This window comes from Aquarana catesbeiana, linkage group LG05 (assembly GCF_042186555.1).
Source record: "Aquarana catesbeiana isolate 2022-GZ linkage group LG05, ASM4218655v1, whole genome shotgun sequence".
In the NCBI taxonomy this organism is placed as follows: Eukaryota; Metazoa; Chordata; class Amphibia; order Anura; family Ranidae; genus Aquarana; species Aquarana catesbeiana.
The window spans coordinates 233,752,087-233,765,833 of NC_133328.1; the positions used below are offsets into that span (position 1 = coordinate 233,752,087).

Sequence of the window (13,747 nt, forward strand, 5' to 3'; positions counted from 1 at the left end):
GCTGAGAGGCATGTTGAGCCCATTGAATATTTCATTTTTTGTCCCAAGTGATTGAATAATGACAAAATTTTTTTTTTTACAAAAAGTTGTCACTAAATGATATATTGCTCACACGTGCCATGGGCATATGTGGAATTCCACCCCAAAATACATTCTGCTGCTTCTCCTGAGTACGGGGATACCACATGTGTGAGACTTTTTGGGAGCCTAGCTGCGTACGGGGCCCCAAAAACCAATCACTGCCTTCAGGATTTCTAAGGGCGTAAATTTTTAATTTTACTCCTCAATATATATCACAGTTTCGAGGCCATAAAATGCCAAGATAGCACAAACCCCCCCAAATGACCCCATTTTGGAAAGTAGACACCCCAAGCTATTTGCTGAGAGGCATGGTGAGTATTTTGCAGCTCTCATTTGTTTTTGAAAATGAAGAAAGAAAAGAAAAATGTATTTTTTTTCTTTTTTCAATTTTCCAAACTTTGTGACAAAAAACAAGGTCTGCAAAATACTCACCATACCTCTCAGCAAATAGCTTGGTGTGTCTGCTTTCCAAAATTTGGTTATTTGGGGGGGGGGGGGGTTGTGCCATCTGGGCATTCCTTGGCCTCCGAAACTGTGATAGGCAGTGAGGAGTGAAATAAAAAATGTATACCCTTAGAAAGCCTGAAGGCGGTGCTTGGTTTTCGGGGTCCCGTATGTGGCTAGGCTCCCAGAAAGTCTCACACATGTGGTATCCCTGTACCCAGGAGAAGCAACAGAATGTATTTTGGGGTGTAATTTCACATATGTCCATGGCATGTTTCAGCAATATATCATTTAGTGACAACTTTGTGAAAAAAAAAATGTCTTTTTCCCGCAACTTGTGGCAAAATATAAAATTATCCATGGACTCGACATGCCTCTCAGCAAATAGCTTGGGGTGTCTACTTTCCAAAATGGGGTCATTTGGGGGGGTTGAACTGTCCTGGCATTTTATGCACAACATTTAGAAGCTTATGTCACACATCACCCACTCTTCTAACCACTTGAAGACAAAGCCCTTTCTGACACCTTTTGTTTACATGAAAATTTTTTTTTTTTTTGGAAGAAAATTACTTTGGACCCCCAGACATTATATATTTTTTTAAAGCAAAGGCCCTACATATTAAAATGGTGGGCGTTTCATTTTTTTTTCACACAGTATTTGCGCAGTGATTTTTCAAATGCATTTGTTTTGGAAAAAACACACTTTTTTAATTGTAATGCACTAAAACATACTATATTGCCCAAATGTTTGATGAAATAAAAAAAATGATCTTAGGCCGAGTACACGGATAGCAAACACAACATGCTTTAAAATTGCGCACAAACATGCAGCGGTGACGAACTACATACATTTTTAAAAGCCTTTAAAAGCCTTTACAGGTTACCACTTTAGATTTACAGAGGAGGTCTACTGCTTAAATTTCTGCCCTCGATCTGACATTCATGGTGATACCTCACATGCATGGTGCAATTGCTGTTTACATATGACGCCAGACCGACGCTTGCGTTCGCCTTTGCACGAGAGCAGGGGGGGACAGGGGTGCTTTTTTTATTTTACTTTTTTATTTTATTTTTAAACTGTTCCTTTCATGTTTTTTTATCATTTTTATTGTTATCTCAGGGAATGTAAATATCCCCTATGATAGCAATAGGTAGTGACAAGTACTCTTTTTAGAAAAAATTGGGGTCTTTTAGACCCTAAATCTCTCTACTGGCTCTCAAAGCATCTGACCACACCAAGATCGGTGTGATAAAATGCTTCCCCAATTTCCCAATGGCTCTGTTTACATTTGGCGAAATCTAAGTTATGAAATGCTCATAGATTCCGGTTTCTTAGACAATAGAGATGATTGGAGCCATTCTGGTCTCTGATCAGCTCTATGGTCAGCTGTCAGAACCACTGGCTGCATTGAAAAGCATGGAAGATGGTAGGAGAGGGATGTTCCCTCCCACTGCTTGTAAAAGCAGTCTAGTGGCAAATAGGCCAAGTAGCCACTAGGATTGCTTTTACATGAAAGCTGACCGCTGGCTGAAAAGAACAATACCAAGATGATACCTAAACCTGCAGCTCTGATCAGCTCTATGGTCAGCTGGCGGAACCACCGGCTGCATTCTCAGGTTCCCTGTTGGGACAAGAGAGCCAGAGAAAACCATGGAAGACGGTGGGGGGGACATTCCCTCCCACTGCTTGTAAAAGCAGTCTAGAGGCTAATTAGCTGCTAGGATTGCTTTTACATGAAAGCCGACTGCTGGCTGAAAAGAATGATACCAAGATGATACCTAAACCCGCAGGCATCATTTTTGTATAACCACTCAAAGTCAAGCAACATACCAGTACGTTGCTGATCCTTGTTGGGCATATATTGTAATCTTTTTTTTTCATGCAGCCTGTGGGCTGCATGAAAAAAAGAGATTGATCGGTGGGTATGCCCACCAATAGAATACCTCCCTCCATCCACCCACTTCTAATAATGGGCATACATGCACCATTTTTTTTTTAACTGTGGTGGTGAAATCACTGGAGTCATGGCTTTATGTATCGTGGGAGCAAACTCTGGTGCTGTCAAGATAAATAAATCAGTAATTGAATGGTGGGTGGTGTGTCCTACCAGATACGGCACCTCATCCCGAGTCGAAGATCTCAAAAAATGGGGGAAAAGGGGATGATGGGATTATTGCGGTGCCACCAAAATTCAAAATTACTAGAATGATATTTTATATAAAATCATTTATTTTATTGATATCAAAAACATCTAAAATGTTTACATGAAAGAGTACAGAAAATATACAAAGCAGAAACAAAAACAGAAATACAGTTCAAATAAATGACCGTCACCAAAGATGTTGAGGGGTGATCATAGTCTTATGTTCCCAACTAGTTTCGCCAAAACATTGGCTTCATCAGGGGGATGTAGAGATGTACTGCAGAGAGTAAAACCACTATAATAAAGAAAAAATGCATTATTGGATCAACATAATCTTGTAATGCTGGAGGCAAACCAATCGCATCACATAGTGGTCAAATTGCCGCCCCCCTATATCCCACGGTCTTCCCACCCCCCACACACCTAAAACATACCATGCGGGCTCCAAAACGCAAGGGGGACACCACCAAGACACTGAGAATGGAAGTTGCACTCAGCCCAGTATTTGGCTACAGGGGAATTAAAGGGCGCCTAGAAAGAGAAGTATAGCATATAAGTATTGAAAATTCTTTTAATTTTATTTAACAAAAAGGGACCTAAGCCTCAATTACATACCCTAATTATATGCAAAACCAAGGCACTCAATGTTGCACAAGGGAGATTCACAGCGCAGTCAGTTCATGTAAAAAATCGCATGAATGTTGGATATATCCAACATATTTCACTATGTCCTTGAAATCTAAAATTCACTGAGATATTTATGTGTATCAATATCATTTTTTCCATACCCCTTTTTTCTCCTCTCTTGAATCTATTTTACAGTCCTCTTGATCGCATTCATGCGATTTTTTACATGAACTGACTGCGCTGTGAATCTCACTTGTGCAACATTGAGTGCCTTGGTTTTGCATATAATTAGGGTATGTAATTGAGGCTTAGGTCCCTTTTGTTAAATAAAATTAAAAGAATTTTCAATACTTATATGCTATACTTCTCTTTCTAGGCGCCCTTTAATTCCCCTGTAGCCAAATACTGAGCTGAGTGCAACTTCCATTCTCAGTGTCTTGGTGGTGTCCCCCTTGCGTTTTGGAGCCCGCATGGTATGTTTTAGGTGTGTGGGGGGTGGGAAGACCGTGGAATATGGGGGGGTGGCAATTTGACCACTATGCGATGCGATTGGTTTGCCTCCAGCATTACAAGATTATGTTGATCCAATAATGCATTTTTTCTTTATTATAGTGGTTTTACTCTCTGCAGTACAGCTCTACATTCCCCTGATGAAGCCAATGTTTTGGCGAAACTAGTTGGGAACATAAGACTATGATCACCCCTCAACATCTTTGGTGACGGTCATTTATTTGAACTGTATTTCTGTTTTTGTTTCTGCTTTGTATATTTTCTGTACTCTTTCATGTAAACATTTTAGATGTTTTTGATATCCAATAAATGATTTTATATAAAATATCATTCTAGTAATTTTGAATTTTGGTGGCACCGCAATAATCCCATCATCCCCTTTTCCCCCATTTTTTGATAAATAAATCAGTGCTGCAGCTGAATGGCCTAAAAAATATATGCCGAAGCATGGGGGCATCCACCCCAAGTTAGGAGCAAATCGCTCCTCCACCCCTGCTGCCGCCATGCTTCGCCATATATGCTTTTTTTTTTAACTGTGGTGGTGAAATCACCTCCTATAGCACTGGAGTCATGGCTTTATGTATCGTGGGAGAAAACGCTGTTGCTGTCAAGATAAATAAATCCGCGTTGGTAAAAGAAAAAAGGTGCACAAATCTAATCAAAGAACAACTATATGTGAATATATAAAAATACGCAAGCAAAATATAAAAACCTCAGCATTGCATGTGTGAATACATCAAAAATGATATATATCAAACACGTGATTCAAAAAATATAAAAATATGTTTAAACCCAAGAAAAGTCCATGTAATATCTGAAAGAACAAAGTGAGCAGAGGGAAGTCCTTATATAATTCCCTAAGGAACGGGGCATCTACTCTTGAATCCAACAGTCTGAGATGAGATGTAGGGTGTGATAATACAAACTGCTTACCAGATATGTTGGATCTCAAGTAATAGAGATCAGAAACGCCTGTGCATTAGCCTGCCGGCAGATCAGCTTGTAATAGTCTCATGGCAAGGAGATGTCCGCCTGCTGCAAAGGAACCATTCCCCATGCTCCACCCGACGCGTTTCCCCATAGAAGGCATCAACTGGAAACGGAGATCATACCTGGACATCAGCACACCACGCATAAATACCAATTGTATGCTCTTCCTCCTTTCAATTTCCTTTAGCTTCTCACAGCTCCAGTAGCTGTGAGAAGCTAAAGGGAATGGTTCCTTTGCAGCAGTCGGACATCTCCTTGTCGTGAGACTATTACAAGCTGATCTTAATAGCATTAAAAATAAAACATTTTTTAACGCAATCTGTGCCTAAAATATATATATGCCGAAGCATGGGGGCATCTGCCCCAAAAGTTAGGAGCAAATCGCTCCTCCACTCCTGCTGCCCCATGCTTCGGCATATATACTCTTTTTTTTAACTGTGGTTGTGAAATCACCTCCTATATCGCTGGAGTCATGGCTTAATGTATCGTGGAATGTGTTTATGAATGTGTAACCATAACTCCAGTTCTGCACATACAATGTAAAATTCACATGTGCCCACACCTTTGTGCAAATTGAGTCCTCATCTTCAACCTTGGCCCACACCACATAGGTCATAATGTACATATGAACTCTTCTGAGGGTAACAGAGATATCAGATGCTACTAAGTTGGGATCCTACTTGCCCACTATGATGAGCTCAAATGTATATAGAAGAAACTATCGTAGTGCATTATGCATCAATAATTAAAATATTTATTAAAAAAGGCAGTCACAATAAGAAAAAATATAACCGCATATCAACTAGGGTAATCTGAACACCACAGAATACAGTCCACGTCACTTCCGGGTTCCATGCATGATGGTATCACCCAGCTCTGCCCAATGCGTTGTGTTCCAATCCATGTGATTCCTTCAGGGGATCACCTGGGTATACTAAAACAACTTTTACTTTGTACTAAATGTTTATACAGCAGCTCAACACTGTTACAGTTTAGCATGCAATGCTTTAGCTAGCTTGTACCTGATTGTCAAAGGGATAAGACATCTTCCTGTTCACACACCCTCCGTTGCAGGCCTTGTTACCGCCTCTGCATTGCATCACAAATGTGGGCATGCTAATATGATGAAATATCATCTCCAAACTGCAGGTAAGCTCTCTGTGTGTCTGTCAGATCTAAATACTTTGTAGCTCATCACCTGCATGAGTGCTCGATTGAAAGATCCAGGGATTGTTGGATATGTAGTTTCTTTGCAGGCTTCAACCTACAGACCATCCTCAATCCTGAGTGAACATCCCAGAATTTCAGCCATAGCTCGGCATCTCACAGGTCAAGGCTGTTTTCCTGATCCCAATGCTGGAACAAATTTCAGCACTTGGCACCACTAATTAGGTTTGCAGAAAGTCAGTAGGGAGAGATGCCAGTTGCTGTAGTGGTAGCTGAAAGGGGATCACAGTGTTGAGGGCCAATGGCACCCTGCAGGCAATGCAGGGCATGTGTCCTGGATGCCCTGGATCCCAGATACTGTAATCCCCTGAAGGCTCCCACTGTAGCAGCCATCATCTATCCCTGCTGGCTGCCTATCACAGCAAAACACAGAAGACTCCTAGACTCCTCCTCCACTCTGATGAGCCACAGTGAACCAAAATCTCATTCATAGTGCCTGCATATATATGTCCTTAGTATTATTAGCATCTTAAAGCTCAAAGTGTTTTTATATGTAAGGACACCTAGGATGCTGTGATATTTTAACATATACAGTATCTCACAGAAGTGAGTACACCCCTCATATTTTTGTAAATATTTTATTATACCTTTTCATGTGACAACACTGAAGAAATGACACTTTGCTACAATGATAAAAATAACTCAACACACAGCCATTAATCTCTAAACCGCAGGCAACAAAAGTCAGTACACCCCTAAGTGAAAATTTCCAAATTGAGCCCAATTAGACATTTTCCCTCCCTGGTGTCATGTGACTCATTAGTGGTTCAAGGTCTCAGGTGTGAATGGGGAGCAGGTGTGTTAAATTTGGTGTTATCGCTCTCACTCTCTCGTACTGGTCACTGGAAGTTCAACATGGCACCTCATGGCAAAGAACTCTCTGAGGATCTGAAAAAAAAGAATTGTTGCTCTATATAAAGTTGGTCTAGGCTATAAGAAGGTTGCCAAAACCCTGAAATTGAGCTGCAGCACTGTGGCTAAGACCATACAGGAGTTTAACAGGACAGGTTCCACTCAGAACAGGCCTAACGGGCATAACGATTAATCATTTTTCACATATACAGTAAATACCATAGTTTGTGGACTGTGTATAACTTTCCTACAGACAAAATAATATACATGGATTTGGGTTATTTTCACCAAACGACTATGGTGTTTTACATGTTTTTTATTCAATAAATAGCATGAATAATTTTTTGGACCATCAAGTGTTTTTTTTTTTTTTTTTACTTTTTTGTGATCCACAAAAGTCCATCCAACTGGCCGTATTCTGGCTGGTTATATGCAACGTTGCTACAAGGCATCTAAGTAAGTGAACAGTGGAGGTACATCCTTATCTGTAGTAGGTACAGATTACTGTGAATGTCAGGGACCAGAATCTGCTGACATTAAAAATAAGCAATATCAGGGCTTCTGTTGAGAGTTTTGAAGATTAGTTTTTTCCACAATGCCGTCATCAACACAGGTTAAAAGTCCTTTTACTACTTGTTAAGAATATGAAAATAGATTAATGCACATAGTCTATGCACAGGTTCACTTTACACACGAACTATACAATGAGGAGAAAATGCTTTGCTTTATGGGTACATCAGATAGGGATCATAGTAATGTTTATTGTACATCTAACATCAATAAGAACTGTCTTTCAGACAGTGCATTTGCTCATCTTAAATTCCATGTAACTGTTCATTTATTTTAAAGTACTTATTCATTTCTTACAGTACATTTTTAGTATATCTTATTTTATTTTAACTCAGCTTGTTAGTTTATCCACAGTAAAAATACTATATTAACAATACACAGAAAAACACACTAATTCAGCAATACATCATTCTGTAACTAAAGTACACTTTTAATACAGTATCATATTAAATAGACATTTGTTTGCAATTTATAGCAGCTCTTGCCTAAAGGGAAGAAAAAAAAACAAAGCAGTTGTGATTTGCGCTTATGGCTAAATGTGGATCAAAAGCCGAACTACTTCTTCATGTTTTTTTTTTAAAGCAATTAGAATGCTTGTTTGCTCAGACTGGTAGTTGCTCTCTAAGACTATCCACTGTAGGTTTCATCATAGGACTGGGATATTGTTCCTGTTGTGCAGCAAACTGAATAAAGACCTGTAAAAGTACATTGTAAGGTTAATATTGTTAGCATCGCAGAAGTCGTCACAATTGTAAGATAAATTATATTCAGATTAGATATTTAGAAACTCAGGGTAATATAACAAATAGCAGATGAGTGATTTCATAATTTTACTATTGATAAAAGGCATACGCAGGACTTCAGGAAAATCTAAAAGCAAAAAGCTTCTGTTGTGTAATGCTTTCCGAAATCAAAGTCTATATGGATCCTTACAAAGCAGAGATATAGAAAAGGCAGTGCAAATTTCTCATCCAGTGGTGTGTAATTTTAAGCCTGAGCTATTGAGCTTGGCAAACATCTGTTTTTTTTTTGTCCAACAATACAATTAGGATTATACTATTAAAAACACATACAAGTGTTATTTCATTGATGCATGCAGCACAAACAGCAGCTTATATCTCTATTAAATATCAGATGGTATTCCCTAATGTGCCCCTCATAATTATCATTATCTTTACTTTTTTAAAACCCGTTCTGGGCACCACAACACCCACCCCAACATTGCAAGGGTTAAATGCTTGTTAAGTCAAGGGGTTGAATGATAATCTGTAATGCCCCGTACACAGGATCGGAAATGCCGCCAGCAAAACTCTGATGAGAGCTTTTGGTCGGAAAATGTGATCGTGTGTATGCTCCATCGGTCTTTTGCTGGTAGAATTCCAGCCAGCAAAAGATTGAGAGCAGGTTCTCAATTTTTCAGTCAGGAAAAGTTTCTAGTCGAAAATGCGATCATCTATATGCAATTCCGACAAAAATCACGCATGCTCAGAATCAAGTATGAGACAGAAGCGCTCGGTCTGGTAAAATTAGCATTCGTAATGGAGCACATTCGTCATGCTGTAAATTTTTGGATCTTTTAATGCAGTGCATTCTTTTGTGCTTTATAATGCTAGAAGAATGAAGTTGTTTTGCTGCTGATATTCACACAGAGTTCTCACAAACTTATTTCTTTATTATTTCTTGTGATCTCCTGATCTGATCTTTTTTTATTTTTAATCAAGATCTCCTTTTTTTTGGATTATTTTTAAATTAGTTTCTAGTGATCTCCAAAATTTTATTTTTTGGTGTGTCAAGTTTCCACAACAACATTATTATCTTGTATTTTTATAAAGCTCAAGGAGGTTGGTTGTTGTCCCTTGTTAATTAGACATTGTATTTTGGAAATGTACCTGCCTACTCACAAACAAACTGTCCTATTTGAAGAAAAACACATAGGCAAGTATTTTCATATTAAAAAAAAACATTTATTCTGGCTCATAATAACAAAATAAAGAGGAACTCATTTATTCTGGCTCATAATAACAAAATAAAGAGGAAGGCAATGCTGGAGAAACTGCTTGAATTTGCAAAGCCTTTGGCCGGCCCCCAGGGCACACATCAACTCTTTGTAAATAAAAATTGACAGCCTAGAAGTCCATATAATGGGGAGCACAATCTGGTCCTGGACTCCCCGAGATCACTAATAGCAGCAGATGACATATATGTCCCCAGGCTGTGGTACTACAACAGGCTGCGTCTTCTGTTAAATCAGACAGAACCCAGGGCCATCACTTTCTTGTTTTCCTTGCAGCCTTCCCTCCATGCTTCCCTGCAGCCTTCCCTGCAGTCTTCCTTGGAGGATGTGGCTCTGGAGGTGGACTTGTGGCAGGAGGAGGAGGAGGAGGAAGGGCGAGTGCAACTAAGTGCATGTTATCACTCATTTGGCCACTCAACCCCTTATGAATGGCCTCAAAAATAATTTTCTCACATCTGAGGCATTGTCCCTCCTCCATTTGCTGTAATTTGGCAGCTACATAGCAGCCATTGGCCTCTTCAGCGTCAGGGGGATTTTTAGGGCCGCATTAGCCTCCTTAATGAGGCCTAGTGCTGCCTCCTCCACGTTACTCCGCTTCCTGGCACTTTTTGTTTGAAGGCAGAGGGGAGGCACCTGGGATTGAGTGAGGCTCCTACTGGGCCTGGCCTCCACCTGGCTGCCACTTACCCCAGCCACCTCCTGGGTGACACTTACCCACGCCTCCTTCTGTGTTCCACATTTCAGAGCCTCGTCCTGGCTGAGGTCTTCCTGTGTATGAAAAAGGGACATAGTTTTAGTTTTTGGTTCATCAATCACACACAATTTTCAGCTCATGACTGTTGCAAATTGCATGTTAATAATTAGAAAAGACTATCATTCCAGCCCAGCATTTTTCATTCTTGTCCCAATCATTTTTGTCCCCATTTTTGTTAAATCATTCATTTGTTATCAATAATAACATCTAGTTAACAACAATAATTTTCGGACAATGTTAAAAAATACTATACCTGGCTCCAGCTGGGCTCCTCCACTTCTTACAGGATGGAAGGGCCAGGTTGGTCCTCGGAAGCATCAGCTGGGGTTGAGGGAAGGCTGGATGGAAGTGTAGAAAGTGATTCCCTGACTTCCATCTGGTCTTCCAGAAACCGCATCTTGTTGTAGTACCACAGACTGGGTACGTACACATCCTCTGCTGCTGCTCCTGATCTCATGGAAGCCTGGACCTTATTAAGCTCCTTCCTATACGTGCTTCTCAAGCTACCAATTTTCCTCTCCACAAACTCGATGTCTGCGTTGGGGACCTGCGTCTTCACAAATTGCAGCAGTTTCTCCAGCGATGCCTTCCTTGCTGGTTTATTGCAATATAACAGGTTTTTAACCTCCCACAAATTACGCATATCCCTGTATTTGTCAATGAAATGGCCCATGAGATCAGGGTCTTTGAATTGTTTCATATTTGCTGCAAGACAAAATACAAGACAAAAACACTAATAACAGGCTAAACTCTCCTAATCATATCCCAATATAGGCATCAATCTCGAATCAGTATAGGCCACTTATGTCCCAAGTTAAAATGTTACCTTCGTTATAACGTTCGGAGCTTCTGGTCCTCCTTCCTACGCACACAGAACGTAGGTACGACACACGTGTTAGCTTTATATACACTGTGCATGCGTGAAACTCTGCGTGCGTCACCCACCCCTGATGTTCTTTCTAGAATATTCCCCACCCCTTCTCTTTAGGCACAGTGGAAGATGAACATGGGGGAGACACAGCAGGTGCGTAATACCAGTAATGAGGAGGAGGAAAGCCTGGAGCCCGAAACGTCCCGATCCCGGAGGAGAAGATTTAAGGCCTCAAATATGGCCTTTGTAGAGATGGTGGAGATGGTGGACATCTTGAAGAGGGCAGACTATGATGGGAAGTATGGACCTTACCTAAACCCAAATGTGAGAAAGGCCAAGATCTAAAGTTGTGAAGAGTCTGCATAGGAATTTTGGGGTACGACGATCCAAGGAGCAATTGAGGAAACGCTTGTCAGACCTGAAATTGAGGGAGCAGGATCAGTACAGAAGGATCAAGAAAGTGCCTCTAAAAAGTAAGTACTTGTCGTGTGTTCCAATTATTATTATTACTTGCATGCTGCACCATGTGCTTTTCTTTACTGTTGTACAGTTTAAAATGGCTACTTTCAGGCTCGTGGGCACAGTAATCGTTCACAGTAAACATAATTCGTTCACCAACTAAATACAATGTTTTAGGCAGATACAGGGTTAGCAAACTTGATTCAGTGTAATGTAAGGAGAGGACACTCAGCAGCTGTTTACACATCTGGACTCAGGAACAAACTTTTTAGGGTGTCCCACACAGGTACTCCAGTGGATACTTGGGGTGTCTCCATGTATGAAACTTGTCCAAAAAAGGTAAGTATTGCAGCTTTGTTAAGGGAATAATTAATGTCTTCAACTTTGCCCAAACAGACAATTGTACCCCACTTCCAAGCAATCTTTCACATTCATATTTCTGGCCACAAATATCTGTTTGCCAAGTGTACCTTTTGTATCATTCTCATAGCTGAGAAAAGACTTGGGTCATTGGAGGACAACAGGAACCCCCCCACCTCCTGAAAAAGGGGAACAGAGGACACAACCTCAGGATGTGGAGGAAGGAGAGGTGGTTGAGATAGTCACCACAACAGGTGAGTATCTGACACCACAGATTCAGGTAATAGATGTATGCCTGCATATTTATAATACACGGTGTGTATTTTTTTTTTAGGTGATGTGCATGTTGTGGAAGAACAATCTACTCATTTCACGACTGACAGTGCACAAAGGCTAATCCAGGACATAATGTGGTGTAGTCGGGATTTAGACCTCATAAAGGAAAAAACCAAGGAGATTGAACAAAGACTGAAGAACATGATTGATGTATTAGGGAGAATCTAAATCCAAAAAAATGACAACTTTTTAATTTTTTTCTAAGAACTTCTTCCTTGCAACTCTAGTAGGTGAGAGGAAGGGGTTGCACCCCCAAAACACGTCCATTGATCCCCCATTATGGGAGATAGCACATGTTGATATTAGGCATGTGATCAGGAGGGAAATCCCCATTTTTACTTCCAATTTGTGTGCATCTTCTAAATTTGGCTTTAACAGGGGGACATCACCCCATCTGATGAAGGCAAGATAAAAATTTATAAAAAAAAAGATGTAATTTTTTTTAACAGAAAAGGTTTTACAATGCACATGTGAATGTGCATGGAGTAAAATTTTTTATACTCAACAATGTGTGGCTTCTTCTTTCAATGCTCAATACCATTTTTTGTATAAAGTTGGCGTTTACAGTGACAATGAGTGTTATTTAATAATGGAAAAACCACTTGGCACTACAAGTGCACTAAGAGAACCCAGGAGACAGATAAAAGAAATCCAAGCAGTAAATCAAATTCAAGATTTTATCATATCATTTTTGTGCAAATATTTAAAAAAAATGGGCTGGCATAGCAATGGCCCCCCTACCCGTAAAATATTTCACATATTTTTGATGCACTTCACATGCGCTTTGGGGGGGGGCAAGCCAGGATGGCCAGCTTCCAGGGCCGTCATTGTTAGTTCATGAAGTCTGGCCTCAGGCCCAACTGAGGCTACATAATAAGTAACATTTTGCTTTAAAAAGTTGTGCAAGATGCAGTATGCTAACACAATGTGGTTAAGTTTGTACTCTGCCATATTTATAGCCATTAGAAATAGGTGGAACCGGCTGGCCATTATCCCAAAGGTGTTCTCCACAACTCTACTGGCTCTGGCCAGTCGGAAATTAAAAACCCTCTTCTCTGGGGTGAGGGTCCTCTGGGGGAATAGCCTCATCATGTGATCACCCAGACCAAACGCTTCATCAGCAATAAAAACAAATGGGAGTCCTTCCATGTTCCCTTCCACAGGTGGCAATCCCAAGCCATCACTCTGGAGATATGTGTAGAACTTGGCCTGGGCAAAGACTCCACCATTCTTCCCCACGTCCACATAGAGAAACTCGTATGTCGCTGACACCACTGCCATCAACACGATACTATTGAAACCCTTATAATTAAAATAGTATGACCCGAATGGGGTGGTGGGACTATGTGGACGTGCTTCCCATCAGTTGCCCCTACACAGTTGGGAAAGTCCCAACAGTCAGCAAAGTGGGATGCCACAGTCTGCCATTCCTGTGGCGTTGAAGGAAACTGTGGAATCAAAACATTAAAAAAAATTGTACTTTTGCACATAACATTGCAAGCAGATTA

At 40.4% G+C, this 13,747-nt stretch overlaps 1 long non-coding RNA gene across 1 annotated transcript in view; it reads right to left on the reverse strand.

Moving 5' to 3' along the window:
- Positions 1–6,650: 6,650 nt before the first annotated feature.
- The window catches only part of LOC141145861 (uncharacterized), a 206,391-nt gene continuing 199,294 nt past the window's right edge, over positions 6,651–13,747 (reverse strand). Inside the window, exon 3 of the long non-coding RNA XR_012244680.1 lies at positions 6,651–8,140. This is a non-coding gene — a long non-coding RNA (uncharacterized lncRNA). The remainder of the gene's footprint in view (positions 8,141–13,747) is intronic.